Here is a 5,716-nt window from a genome sequence, read left to right as displayed (position 1 = left end):
GGAGGTTGCAGTGAGCTGAGATCCAGCCACTGCACTCCAGCCTGGGCGACAGAGCAAGACTCCGTCTCAAAAGAAAAAAAAAAGAAAAAAAAGAAACAAACACCAAGATACATATAGGAATTCTACTGTTTATATGAAATGGTATAATATTGTTAGGAAAATAATGGCACAGTAAGTCATCCTTATGCTGGAACTATGATAACACCAACTTTCTAATGCATAAACACATACTACAAGCACCTGAAGAAAAACCTAGCAAGACAAATATTCAAACTGCAGGCTAAGTTACATGATCACTTAAATTACTTTCACATGACCTGTCAAAGGAGTATGGCAATGTAAGGTGTTTCTCTTATTTGCTAATATTTCTTTATTTTCCTGAGATCACTCAGTGATCTCAGTGAGTCGAGACCACTGAGTAATTTATGAAGCAATTTAAGCCAGCTGCATAAATTTGCATAAGTAACAAGGAGCTGAATGTTAATCACAAAAACAATGGGAAAAATGTCTCCAGGGCATGTCAGAGAGCTTCAAGGTAGCCCCTCCCATCACAGGACCTGAGGCCTAGGAAGAAAAAATGGTTTCGTGGGCAGCCTCAGGACTTGGGGCCCTGAGTCCCAGCTGCTCCAGCTCATGGCTAAAAGGGACCAAGGTACAGCTTGGGCTGTTGCTTCAGAGGCTGCAAGCCCCAAAGCCTTGGTAGCTTGCACGTGATGCTGGGCCTGCAGGTGCACAGAAGTCAAGAACTGAGGTTTGGGAACCTCTGTCTAGATTTCAGATGTATGGAAATCCCTGGATGTCCAGGCCAAAGTCTGCTGCAGGGGAAGAGACCTCATGGAGAACCTCTGCTAGGGCATTGCAGAAAGGAAACATGGGGTTGGAGCCCCCCCAAGAGTCCCCAATGGGGCACTGCCTAGTGGAGCTGTGAGAAGATGGCCACCATCCTCCAGACTCCAGAATGGCAGGTCTACAAACAGCTTGCACCATACACCTGGTAAAGCTGCAGGCACTGAATGCCAGCCCAGGAGAGCAGCCTCTGGGCCTGAACCCTGCAAAGCCACAGGGTCGGAACTGCTCAAGGCCTTGGGAGTCCACCCTTTGCATCAGCATGCCCTGGATGTGAGACATGGAGTCAAAGGAGATTAAAATAAGCTTTAAGATGGAATGACTGTCCCACTGGATTTTGGACTTGTATAGGGCCAGTAGCCCCTTTGTTTTGTCCAATTTCTCCCATTTGGAATGGGAGCATTTACCAATGCCTATTCCCCCATAGCATCTTAGAAGTAACTAACTTGCTTTTGATTTTACAGGCTCCTAGGCAAAAGGGACTTGCCTTGTCTCAGATGATACTTTGGACTTGGACTTTTGGGTTAATACTGGAATGAGTTAAGACTTTGGAGGCCTGTTGGGAAGGCATGATTGTGTTTTGAACTGTGAGGACATGAGATTAGAAAGGGGCCAGGGGAGCCGGGAGTGGTGGCTCACGTCTGTAATCCCAGCACCTTGGGAGGACGAGGAGGGTGGATCATGAGGTCAGGAGTTTAAGACCAGCCTGGCCAATATAGTGACACCCTGTCTCTACTAAGAAATACAAAAATTAGCCAGGCATGGTGGCTCACGCCTGTAATCCCAGCACTTTGGGAGGCGGAAGCCGGTGGATAACCTGAGGTCAGGAGTTCAAGACCAGCCTGGCCAACATGGCCAAACCCCATCTCTACTAAAAATACAAAAATGAGCCAGGTGTGGTGGCAAGCGCCTGTAATCCCAGCTACTTGGGAGGCTGATGTAGGAGAACTGCTTGACCCTGGGAGATGGAGGTTGCAGTGAGCGGAGATCATGCCACTGCACTCCAACCTGAACAACAGAGCAAAACCCCATCTCAAAAAAAAAAAAAAAAAAAAAGCCAGGTTTGGTGGAACGCATCTGTAGTCTCTACTCAGGAGGGTGAGGCAGGAGGATGGCTGAAGTGTTGGAGGCTGTAGTGAGCCGACATAGCGCCACTGCACTCCAGCCTGGGTGACTCTGTCTCAAAAAAAAAAAAAAAAAAAGAAACGGGCCAGGGGCAGAATGATATGGTTTGGCTACCCATAACCTCATCTCGAATCTGGTGGGAGGTGATTAAATTATGAGGTGGTTTCCCCCATGCTGTTCTCATGACACTGGTTTTATAAGGGGCTCTTTGCCCTTCACTCTCTCTCTCCTGCCATCTTGTGAAGAAGGTACTTGGCTTCTCCTTTGCCTTCCACCACAATTATAAGTTTCTTGAGGCCTCCCCAGCCATGCAGAACTGAGAGTCAATTAAACTTCTTTCCTTTAGAAATTACCCAGTCTCGGGTATTTCTTTTTCTTTTCTTTTCTTTTTTTTTTTTTGAGATGGAGTCTGACTTTGCCTCCCAGGCTGGCGCACAGTGGCATGATCTCAGTTGACTGCAACCTCTGCTTCCCAGGTTCAAGGAATTCTGCCTCAGCCTCCGAAGTAGCTGGGATTACAAGCATATGCCACCACGCCTGGCTAATTTTTGTATTTTTAGTAGAGATGGGAGTTCATCATGTTGGCCAGGCTGGTCTCGAACTCCTGATCTCAAGTGATCCTCCCACCTGGGCCTCCCAAAGTGCTGGGATTACAGGCATGAGCCACCAAGCCCGGCCTCGGGTACTTCTTTATAGCAGTGTGAAAACGGACTAATACAGACTCCATTCCAGGAGATGACAAATAGCAAAAGGCAAAGTGATACTCCCTTCTTGGCTTTTTTTCTCCCCCACTTTTATGTCTTTACGTTTTCTCCTACCATCAACTGCCTTTCCTAACATTGTGGTGACTAACGATTAAAGAAGAAAAAAAGGACGAGATGAAACTACACTTTACAGTACTTTTTCCCCCCACCACTCCAATCCCGAATTGTGGAATTCATTCTTTTCCTGATCCTCTAATTTGTGCCGCGAGGTAAGGCTGAACCTTTCTACAGAGAAAGTGCTATCCAATACCAGGAACCTCAGAGTCCTTCCTCAAGCCATTATCTCAGAGCTATCTGGTCACCGTGGTCACCAGACAGGCAGTCTATTAATGTCAACTACAGCAACACAGTGGGGGTGAGGGACGGGAGGTGATCTCTGTTTAATTTCGAGGAAGGGTCCAGAGAATCACTATCCAGCCACCTTCCTCCACTGGCCCCTCGATGTTCTCCCGGCACCTCCCGTCACCTCCCGTCCTCGCTCCGGGCCCATCTGCCCAGTAAGGGCCAGAGCGCCCCCTCCTCCGCTTAAGCCCGACCCCACCAACTTTCAACCAATACGATATACTCTTTCTTCTCAGGACATACTCTCCGACTTCATCCCAGTCAGCTCCCTCCGTCCCACTCCTGGAGACTCACCAAACGGGTAAGGCCACTCCTCTCCAGCTCGAACACCCCAACACCGGACCTGGCGCGGCGCCCTAGTCGCGCCTGCGCGCGCCGAGCCCGCGCGCCTGCGCACTTCCCGTGCGCCGAGGACACGGACACACCCCTACAGCTGGAGCCAATCACGGTGCTGGGGGTTTAAATGTCCCTGCCACGCAGGCGGAGAGTCTGGGAATTCACCAGTTAACCGGATAGATTCCGGTCATGCCCGAAGCTGGGCGGTGTTCATGCAATAAACATTTACTGAGGGCAAACCGTGTGCCAGGCACTGTGCTGGATGAACGATGAAGAAAAGAAAGCGAATAGAATGCTTTCCCTGCCCTTCAGCTTCTTTCAATATGTCTAGACTAAGATATAGATATGTAAACAAATTTATAGTGGATAGAATACAGTGCGTAGCACATAGAAAATATGAGGCGCCTTTGGCTGATAATGAACAAAGCGTTTTATTCTTAGGGGTGTCTGGAAGGGTTCCCGGAGGAAGTGACTTGAGTCCTGAAGGATAAGTAGGAGTTCCCCCGGAAATCTGGCAGAGAAAGAGCTAGTTTTCCAGGCTCTGGGAAATAGCTTACGTCTAGAACAGCATAACGCCTTCTGGAAATTTCTAGTAGTTCATCCTTGTGAGAGGCTTAGTGCTAATCGTACATCCCAGAGTGTAGAGGGAAGAAAGCTTTAGAAGGCCGACAATCGCTAGATTTTGGAAGGCCTTGGAATTTTAGACCACTTTATACTATGGGCACTGAAAACTATTGAAGAGTTTTAAGCAGATGGATGATTATTGTAAACTATTTGCTGCAGGAACCCTTCCACTCACCTCTAAGAATAAAACAAACTGCTGGAAATCAAGAAAATAAAGTGCTTCACCAGGCACGGTGGCTCACACCTGTAATCAATCCCAGCACTTTGGGAGGCTGAAGCGGGCAGATCACGAGGTCAGGAGTTCGAGACCAGCCTAGCCAACATAGACAAACCCCGTCTCTACTAAAAATACAAAAAGTTAGCCGAGTGTGATGGCAGACGCCTGTAATTCCAGCTAGTCGGGAGGCTGAGGCAGAAGAATCGCCTGAACCCGGGAGGCGGAGGTTGCAGTGGGCCGAGATCAGGCATTGCACTCCAGCTTGGGCAACAAGAGCAAAACTCCGTTCCCCCCTGCCCAGACAAAAAAAAAAAAAAAAAGAAAAAATAGCTGGGTGTGGTGGCAGGCGCCTGTAATCCCAGCTACATTACTATCATGTCTATCGCTGTCTGGCGACAGTGCCAGACTACCTCTCAAAATAAAAACAAAACAAAACAAAAAAACAGTGCTTCAAGGAGGAAATAGTCTGTTCCTAAGGGATCAAGGAAGATGAAGCCTGAGAAATGTTTTTTTTTTAATTTCATAACACAGAGGTCACTGATTATGTCAGTGAAAGCTGTTTGGTGGAATGCTGGGGTTGAAAAAAACAACTTATTAGTTTGGAGATGGGGGAGATGTAGAGATGGGGACAAGTTGTAGAATGCTTTTGGAAAGTTTGGCCTTGACAGGGAGGAAGGAGGGAGAATGATGAAGGATCAAGATTTTTTGTTATTTTATTTTTTTGTTGTTGTTAGAATTAAGACAGGAGAAACTTGAGTAAGGTAGGGAAGATTCAACTGAGAAAAAAAATGGTTGAATAAAGGAAGAGAAGGGATAGTCAGTAGGCAAAGATCGTGAAAGGGTAAGAATAGAGGCAGTTTAGAGGCAATTCAAAACACTGGTGAGAGGAATGGTTTTGGAAGAGAGGAGGGAGGGGAGAAAGAGAGAGAAGATATCTTCCCAGTTATGACAGGAAGTATGTTTCTGTATGTTTAGTAACAGGAAGTTAAAAGTTCTCATTTGCTAACTTGTTTTATCTGTGAAGCTGGAGATGGGGTCATCTTCTGATAGAAAAGGAAGTGGTATTGGGAGTTTAAAGGAAAGTTGAGAAGATTGGGAATATTGTAGAAAGTAATACAAGCTGACAGAAAAATGTTGTAGGACTGGTAAGCAATATTGAGGGCCTTTTTAATATGGGCAAAAATGAACTCACCATTTTCTGCCCTCCTGTGTAACTTTCTCAAGCAGCAGTCACTTTTTGGGGGCAGAGGTGGAGAAAATGTATAGTTGAGTTAATTAGTTCATTTAGGGTTGTGATGGTCATTGATATAATTCTGTGGTTCTCAACCAGGGATGATTTTGTCCTCCAGGGGATATTTGGTAATGTCTGGAGACGCTTTACTGTGATGACAGGGAAACATGATGCTGCTAGCATCATGTCCAGCAGTGGTGTTAAACACACACACACACACACACACACACA

General features: G+C 46.7%; 1 protein-coding gene across 4 annotated transcripts in view; it reads right to left on the bottom strand.

Moving 5' to 3' along the window:
* Nucleotides 1–3,820, bottom strand: part of SNAP23 (synaptosomal-associated protein, 23kDa) — a 41,419-nt gene extending 37,599 nt beyond the window's left edge. For all 4 annotated transcript variants that reach the window (XM_011941116.1, XM_011941117.1, XM_011941118.1 and 1 more), the window contains exon 1: nt 3,372–3,820. The gene's annotated coding sequence lies outside the window, so the exon portion shown is untranslated. The remainder of the gene's footprint in view (nt 1–3,371) is intronic.
* Between the last annotated feature and the right edge of the window lie 1,896 nt (nt 3,821–5,716).

This window comes from Colobus angolensis, unplaced genomic scaffold (assembly GCF_000951035.1).
Source record: "Colobus angolensis palliatus isolate OR3802 unplaced genomic scaffold, Cang.pa_1.0 Scaffold199, whole genome shotgun sequence".
Lineage (NCBI taxonomy): Eukaryota > Metazoa > Chordata > Mammalia > Primates > Cercopithecidae > Colobus > Colobus angolensis.
This window is presented reverse-complemented; position numbering and strand designations above follow the sequence as displayed.